This window comes from Enoplosus armatus, chromosome 7 (assembly GCF_043641665.1).
Source record: "Enoplosus armatus isolate fEnoArm2 chromosome 7, fEnoArm2.hap1, whole genome shotgun sequence".
NCBI classification, from domain to species: domain Eukaryota; kingdom Metazoa; phylum Chordata; class Actinopteri; order Centrarchiformes; family Enoplosidae; genus Enoplosus; species Enoplosus armatus.
The window spans coordinates 17,997,519-18,006,155 of NC_092186.1; positions in this window are offsets into that span (position 1 = coordinate 17,997,519).

Consider the following 8,637-nt stretch of genomic DNA (forward strand, 5'->3'; position numbering starts at 1 on the left):
TTTACCCTGGTAGCCACAGTTTAGCCAGCCAAGCTGGATGGGTCAACAAAGCATTGGACTTTGACACGGGTGACCGTTGTCCATTTCCTGTTTCATACCGACAGTCAAAATATATTTTTTTATAGCATGATCACGATCGTTCTCTACCCTTAACATGTTTGTTATAGTGGGTTATTGTAACCATTACAACAAAGGTTCCCTAACCATAACAAAGTAGTCATTCTAACTCAAACCATGATCTTTGTCTAAACCTAACCAAGTCGTTTTTGTGCTTCAACCTGGCCAAACCTGAACCATAGTGTTTAATAAAACAGATTTATTTTTCAACAGTGATTCATAATGGTTTTAGAAAGCACCAACAAACAATGTCGTCCTGCCAATAGGGGCGTCAGATCAAAATGTGTCATTCTAAAGGGCATGGACAAACAATGTGTTTACTCGTTTAATTTGGAGGACGTGTTGGGTAAATCATATTGAGTATGGGAAATTGTGGCCACTGTGTCCCCACAAGGCCTCATCTAAATATTTTTGTGGGGTCTCCAACTCACTAAAACTACTCCCAAGTGTGCAATGTCCAGTCAATGCCTTAACGTTAAATCACAAAAGTACTGTAGGTCACCCTACAGAGTGATGTAAATAACAAGAATGGAGCCACATCCACAGAAATTCAAACAAAGCCACAAAACAGTAATATTCTGAGAGCTACTGAGGAGCTTTCACCTTTGAATCTCATGGAAAGAAGGATGGATCGAGGTGGGAGAGGACAAGAGAGGAAGGGTGAACTCAGATCAATGTAAGTGTGTGTGTGTGTGTGTGTGTGTGTGTGTGTGTGTAGTGGGATGACACATGCCCTTTGCTAATGGCCCGCATTGCACCAGTGAGTCCTAAATGTGATCAAATAAATATAGAAGGGCCCAGCTGACCCCCCTCTGAGGATTATATTTGAGGAAGAGTCCCTTTTGTTGGCTGCAGGAGTGAGGGAAATACGAAGGAGCCTCCACTTTGAAATTTGAAGCAGCGATAAGCTCACTGCAGTAAAGGTCATGCTGTAAGAAGAGAAACACATTAAAATGGTAGAATTGTGGCCTTTTGCACCAAAGGAATAGCTTTATATGAAAGGTCATCATGTCCATTCAATCTCCAGATATAATCTTCTTATATTCAAAACCAAAACCAAAAAAAAAAAAAGTATATGCCATTACTTTTAACTTGTAATCATTTTAATTAATTTAAAGGTCACTCTGTGCCTCATTTTGATGCCTTGAGTTACTTCAAAGTTTTAGCTAAATACATAAATCTGGTGCATTTAACATAGTTTACCATAGCATTGTTCCTTTGGTATTATAATCTAGATTTAATTTAGATTTTGCAATTAGATTAAACTGATGAAGGTTTTATACATATACATTTATAGTTACTAACAAAGAATGTGTTTTAATGTCATAATTATGAACAAAGCAAAGAGTTGTATAAATAATAAAATAATAAAACTGAGACCTCCTGAGAAACTTTGTGGACAATATTGTTGTACACAAATTGATAAACAATGATCAATTCTGTCAGAAACTTTTAGACTTTATTTTGGAAACGTGTCATATCATTGACATATAACATGAAGGTTACACGATTAGGTTTCGTGATTTCTTCCAAAACTAAAATGGCGTGGAGTGCAACTCAAACGCCTTTGTCTCTCTACACACCAGTTAAGATGGAAGAAAAAGAAATGACTGTAGAAATCATCACTGCATATTAAATGTAAAATGTGAACCTTAGACATGAAATGAAAGTCTACAAATTTATTTCTGTATGAAATAAACTCCTGAAAGGAAATTTGGATCCCTAAAATACTGTTTAAAGCTATAAAGAAAGACTTAAATACTGTCGCAGTCTGACCTCTGACCTCAGTCATGAAAACATAAACAGTTTCTTTGTGAGGAAAGCATCTGTCTTTGCCTGTGCATGTACAGTATGTCCAGTGTACGTTATGTAGTGTATGTGGTCTGTCTGTCATTAGATGGCAGTATTGTGTTGGTAAAGGACAGGCGGGTTATCAGTCTCTCTAACATCAGTTTTCATATGTTTTGAGATGTTGTCATGATATTTTCACTGCGTGTTTATCATATGCATCTTTCATAATTTACAAAACAAATCTGAAACTACATTAGACTGTAACTAAAGCAATACCAATTCTTTCCACTAATGATCTTTCAGTAATGTCATAATAGTGTTAATTGCCGCAATATCGGAAAGATGGCTTTGAATGTGTCTCAAGGGTAAAATAGTGGGGCTTGGATGCTTTTTGGATAAAGAAGGTTCTTCTATTTGAAAATTCAAGGCAACTGTGATGAAAGACAGTTTTAGAGTCACGGTTATGAATTAAATAAATACACTTTTGTAGTTCTCTTGCATTTCTCAACAAACTGTCTACATTTAGGATGTGTGTCCGATGATCACAAACAGTTTCAGCCTCTCAAGTCACCGTACATTGATCGTCACAAATCACCTCCCTGTTTGTCTTCTTCTATTTTTATCTTAAACGGTTTGCCGTGCTCGAGTATATTTAAAGCAGTCTAAATTGTAGGAATGCCAATGTTACTATACATAAGTCAGTTTAACACTCAGCCCATAATGAGTCTGTTAACACATACTTCACTGTGCTGAGATGTTTATTAGGTAGCAGGGACTCCTGAAGGCACCCAAAATGTAATGTACATAAGGTTATGTGCTTATTTTTGGATGCACAAGGGCTTACTGCTGTGATGGTTTTGTCTCTTTTACTGCAGGCATTTTTGCTGTAGCCTTTAAAAAGGTTGGTTTTATTTTACAACCACACTTTTATGTATTCAATTTTCCTAGACCTTTTAAATGCTATTTTTTCTCCTCGTTGTGTGACATTTTCTTTACTTTTAAACACTTTTTTGCTAATACATGTTGTGCTTCTGTCCTGCTCACACCATTAATCACTTGTCAATCAAAGAGTGTTGCCAGTATTGAAACATATTTTCCTGGGATTTTCTGTTGATTACATTTGTTTCTGTTGGGATCCATGATGGCTATCACCTCAAATGCTAACTTCATATCCTGTTTGTTCCAGTGAGGAAGGATTAAATCTACTGCTTCCAATCCACCTGAAGATTTTTCACAGACCAGAGCTATCAGACACCATGTGTTTACAGTAAAACAGATCATGTCAAAACATTCATGAACTGGCTAATTGAATCACAGTTACAATATGTAAACAAATACATCCACCAGAGCAGCATTTTAAGCGATGAAAATGTTGCTGGTAATTACTCTATTCAAATCTTTGTAAAAGTCGCAAAACATAGATATAGAAGATGTAACAGATATTTTTCATGTACAGATCCACACCAATATTGGAGGAAAAGCAAATGTGTTCATAGCCCCTGGTAGACTTCTCTCTGAACATCGTTGTAATAGCTGACCCGTGGAGTGCCGCTGCTCTCTAGATGTGTAGAACAGGTGTTTTACTGGACTCTTCCTTATTTTTACTGGTGACAAGGGAGACACAGGGCCTGGAAACCAGTAAGTGAAGTCCCCAAAGCCCACAGAGCCTGGGAGTGAACCTGAAGCCATATATCTGCCCCGCTTCACACAGGCCCCCTGCTGTGTGTGTGTGTGTGTGTGTGTGTGTGTGAAAGAGACAGGCTGCTGTCTACCTGCATTCACATTCTCTCTCTCTGTCTTTTTCTCATGCTTGTATGTCAGTGTGGGATGTACGTATGTATTTTGTGTGTGTGTGTGTGTTTGAGTATGTCTCCTTTAACATATTAAATAATGTGAAGGTTTCATCTTTTTTAATCCGACAAGAACAGTCTTATTCCAAATTAATCTATTGTGATGTCAACTAATCCAATTCATGTGAAGCTGTCATAAAAAATATAAAAATCTTAAATCACTTAAGTCCTGAAGATGCTTGATAAAATACTCCTTAATGCAAATAATATGTTGTCTTTCAAAAATGGATAAACAGTGTGTAAGAAATGAACTAATGACTACTGAGAAAGAACAGGTGATACTTACGGGCTCCAGTTAAAACAATACACTATACAGCAAAGCATCATTCATAACAACTGAACTCGATCCGGTTGGTGGATTAAATGATTCTGACTGGACAATTACACCCAATTAAATCTTCATTTTCCTGTCAGGCTACAAATTTTTTCTGTCAATTTTTCATGTTTTGCTAAGCTTGGGTACACCGATGGATTAATTTCTCCCTTAAATCAATCGTATCAGACAAAAAGTATCCTCAAGGCCAAAATGAATGTTGGATGAATGTTTTATGAATGTGTGTCAATGTTGAGTGAACGTATCATCGTTCAATATTTCAAAATGTACACTGTAACAGCATTCGGTAACACTGGTGTTTAATGATAATTCATCGCTCATCTTTGTTAATGTATGCAGCTGAGTACAATTATTACTCATGTTTGGTGTAGAGCATGAAAAGCACATGTTTCCTCAACTTCTATTTTAACTTGATGATTGACTTGATACTCAAGACAATTTGTTTCTGAAAAAGTACATAATTTTAATTACATTTAATGCTATTCAACCATAGACTAAATGATTTGAGTAATTCCAGAGACGTTAAAGCCAGTAATGTAACTAAATAGTACTGTATTTTCAATAATAATATGGTTCAGGGTGGGATTCCTGTCAAACTAAGAAAGGAGGCTTCAAGCGGAAAAAGTAAAAAAAAAAGGAAAGAAAAAAGAAAAAAAACAGGAAAGGTTAATATTTAACATCAGTCCTGGGAAAGAATTTCTGCAAACATTTGGGATGTTTTACAGCTGGATTTTATTCTCATTTCCAACTAAATTAAAGGTTGTCACTCATTGGTTTCAGTGTGTTTTTATAAAATGTGAAACTGAAGCTCAAAATTTGAAGGATGTGTTTTTTATTGAAGCAATAATTAAATTGATCTGAATATATATGTGTGGTTTTCAAAGATACCACATTTTCTTCTACAACACTGAATAGCTTGAACTGTTTATAATACAGCCCATGCAAATGATTATGTTAATTCTGTGTGTGTGTGTGTGTGTGTGTGTCTGTGCATGTGAACACAGACATCGGTGCATCTGTCTGTCTCTGTATTTGTGTGTATGTGGGTTTTGTGTTTATACATATGTATGCATAATAACATCTGTTTGTATGTGGGTGCGTTGTGCAAATGTGTCGGACATGTGTAAGGTGCGTGTGGCTGTATTCTTAGCAATGGATAAACAACAGCTTGAAATAAAAACATTTCCAATGCTACACACTAAATCTAACATATGTCACTGCTAACCACAGTTTGGATACACCCATTCAAATCATTGAAATCCAAAATGATTTTATAGAAACGTAAATAAACCACAATATTCATGAATGGCAATCTGAAAATGTTTCTATCAAACAAATGTTTGAGCAGACTAGAGTTATATTACTAAAATGGGTTATGAGGCTGCTAAGGTTTGACAAATCTATGTCCACCCAGGTCAAGTGCTCAAGTGTCCTGGGGCTGACCTCTGACCTCTGAGAGAATTTATCCAGATAAGCAAGATCAATTAACTGACAATTCATTTAATGAATTTAGTTGCTGATTCTTGTTGCACTGATGATGCTGTACACGTTGACAGCCCTGTGCTCTCAAATAGATTCACTGTTCTCTCTTAAGCATGACAGCTATCTGTCTAAACTTAACCACAACTTAACCGTAGGGGAGGCAGTTCAAAACGATCATGAGTCATTTTGGAATACCTTGACAAACAATCCTTTTTTTTGTCATTTATGGCCAATAAAGGTTTGAACACATTTTTTCTGTGAAAAAGAGAACAAAGATAAAGTTTGGATGGATATAAACAGTTCAAGTGTTTGCAAAAAACAGACAAAGGCTGGCAGATTGTGTAATGTGTTCGCTATTATTAGACTACTTTCCAGTGTGAATTGGAGAACTCCATGTGTGTGTGTGAGTGGGTGTGTGTGGTGTGTGTGTCTCAGATACAGTTGTTCATGGGCTCAGTGATTTCCTTTTCAGTTGTGCGGACATGGACACATGGTGTGAATGAGTTCATCAAATGCTACATCCGCGCATACACACCCGCGTGCACACGCAAGAATATATTCATGTTCAACATACTCAGAAATGTAGAAATGCAAACACATCATCACACTGGCAGCTAAACATAGTTACTGTAAATACATCTTGACATACACACACACGCGCTCAAATCATGTTTTGTAAAAATTGTGATGTCTGCTGTTTGAAGCAAAGTGTTAAAAAATGGTTGACAAAGTGAGATACTTTTATATTTGACAAACTTTGGGTACGATTTATGTTTTCACTTCTATTACAGAATATATTAAAGCCTACACACACACACACACACACACACACACACACACACACACACACATACAGTACACATGCTTCCTTTCAAGTGAATTAGTGCCTTTACTAAAGCCTCGCTGTTACAAGGCCACATTCACATTTACTAAACAATATTCCTCACTGTATCACTGAAATGTCTATAAACTGGAGGTTGGAATTACTTTGAGTTTAATTAGTCCAATATGTGGATTTCCCTCGGAAACATCATAAATAGGCACTTATGTCTCAATCCATAATGGAAGAACAGGGAATGAAGCTGTTAGTCTGTATGTGAACAGAAGTTTCCATTTACATTTTGGATTGATTAACCTGAATCAAACTGAAACCTGGTGTTGAGCTGTGCTGAAAAGAGGAAGCTTGTGTGTGTGTGTCTTTTATACATAACTGAAGGGTTTTATATATTTTCCAACTGATCCGAATTGGAAATACAGACAAACCTTTAATATAGTCAGAAAACATCAATAAGAGAATTTAAAATGTCCTATCATGTGTCTCTGTATTAAAAGACTTATATCACATAAGCTTCAGTTCTCTATAATTTCACATAATATTGTGCTTACCAGGTGCACATTGCTGAACATTTTTGCATTAAATCAAACTGCTGAAAACTACAGTATTTGAGACCCAACAACAAGGCAGTGTTACAGCCTCCAACCACTAGTTAGTTTCTAGGGGTTGGGCATGAAAATACGCTGTAGACAGTCTCCTTTGTGTACTGTAATCAGTAGGTATCTGAAGAGGACAGAGTGCAAAACACACAAAGTGTGAACACTTCTGATTGTTAGTTGTTCAGGTTTGTCTCTATAGGTCCTGTCATGTAGATGGAAGAATATCTTTCTCTATTTCTCTATTATCTATTTCTGGTAGCCTTTTGGGTTAATTGAGCCATTGCTCAATTTCACACTTTAATTCATGTTTTAACGTTCAGATTTCAAAGTTGTTTTTTAATGTGCTTCACAGTTGAATGAAAATGTGGCTTATGTATGCATTTACAAACAAATGGGTCCATCTACACCCATGTGCCCCCCTAACACACCCTCTCTCCCCATCCTGCACATTGTTTTAATGAGATATAGGATATGCACGGTACATGTCCAAGTTGAAAGAATCAGTCACTGGTGGCAACAGTGCTGATCCATCAAGGATAGCACCTTTTACCCTGAAAATTCTGCCAACTCAGGAGGGCAATTAACACCTCGGCAGCCCAGGTCAGAAATGAGCTGAAGATTTCTCCCCTGTGGACGGCGTGGTCGGCCGCAGAGCCGCAATGCTCTTTGCTGATGCGCTGGTCTATGTGTTGGTGTGTGTTAGTGAGTGTGTTAGTGTGTATGTGTGTGAGAGAGAGAAAAGAGAAGGGAGGGTTATGTGACTGTGTATGTGAGAAGAAAAGAGAGAGTGTCTGTGTGTGTGTGTGTGTGTGTGTGTGTGTGTGTGTGTGCTTGTGGTCCTGTGTGTGTCTGCATGCAGCGCTGACAGGCGGCGAGAGGTGTGCAGGTAAGGTCCTCCGCAGGGTAATTATGCACAACCTCCAGAGAGTTCACACTGGGGCATTGTGGGTATTTTTGTTTGTTTTAGCTATTTCCTTTTTCCTTTCTTTTTTTTTCCACAGTCGTTCACATGAATGAAATATCAAATGTACCTCAGTGGCCCGTGCTAGGTTGAAAAGAGCATTCATCTGCATATTTGGATTGATGCTAGTGGGAAATGTGATCACGTCTCTGGACTCCAGACACGCGTTTCTGAAATTAATATGCGCTCGATAGGCTCAGTGAGGAGGTTTCATGAATATTCATCAGGCTTAATGTGGATGTCTGCAACCGATATCACTGTCGATTAGAATAAACATTCTTAATGTTCTTAATTGGCCAGAGTCCCATGACTGCATAAGGTTTTCATCTTATAAACATTCGACGTGTCCAATTCAAATCCTACAGCCTAACCTCAGAATACTAAATCGCCTGACCTTTGATCAAGGCAATTAACCCGCTCTATCAATTATCAAATGAAGCAGAACTTAGCAGATTCACGTTCACTTACATGGTAAAGATTCCATCTTGTCCAATCTGACTCAATTTCCTTCTCAGGGGCCAAAGTGCATTATGGAATATAAAAACTAGATATCCTTCTGTTAACAATACGTTAGGAAGTTATTACTTTATTTTTATTATTGTAAGAATTCCAGTATAAAGGCTCTTGCGGTCTACATTTTAGACACCTAGCCTTAGTCCTGTGATGGA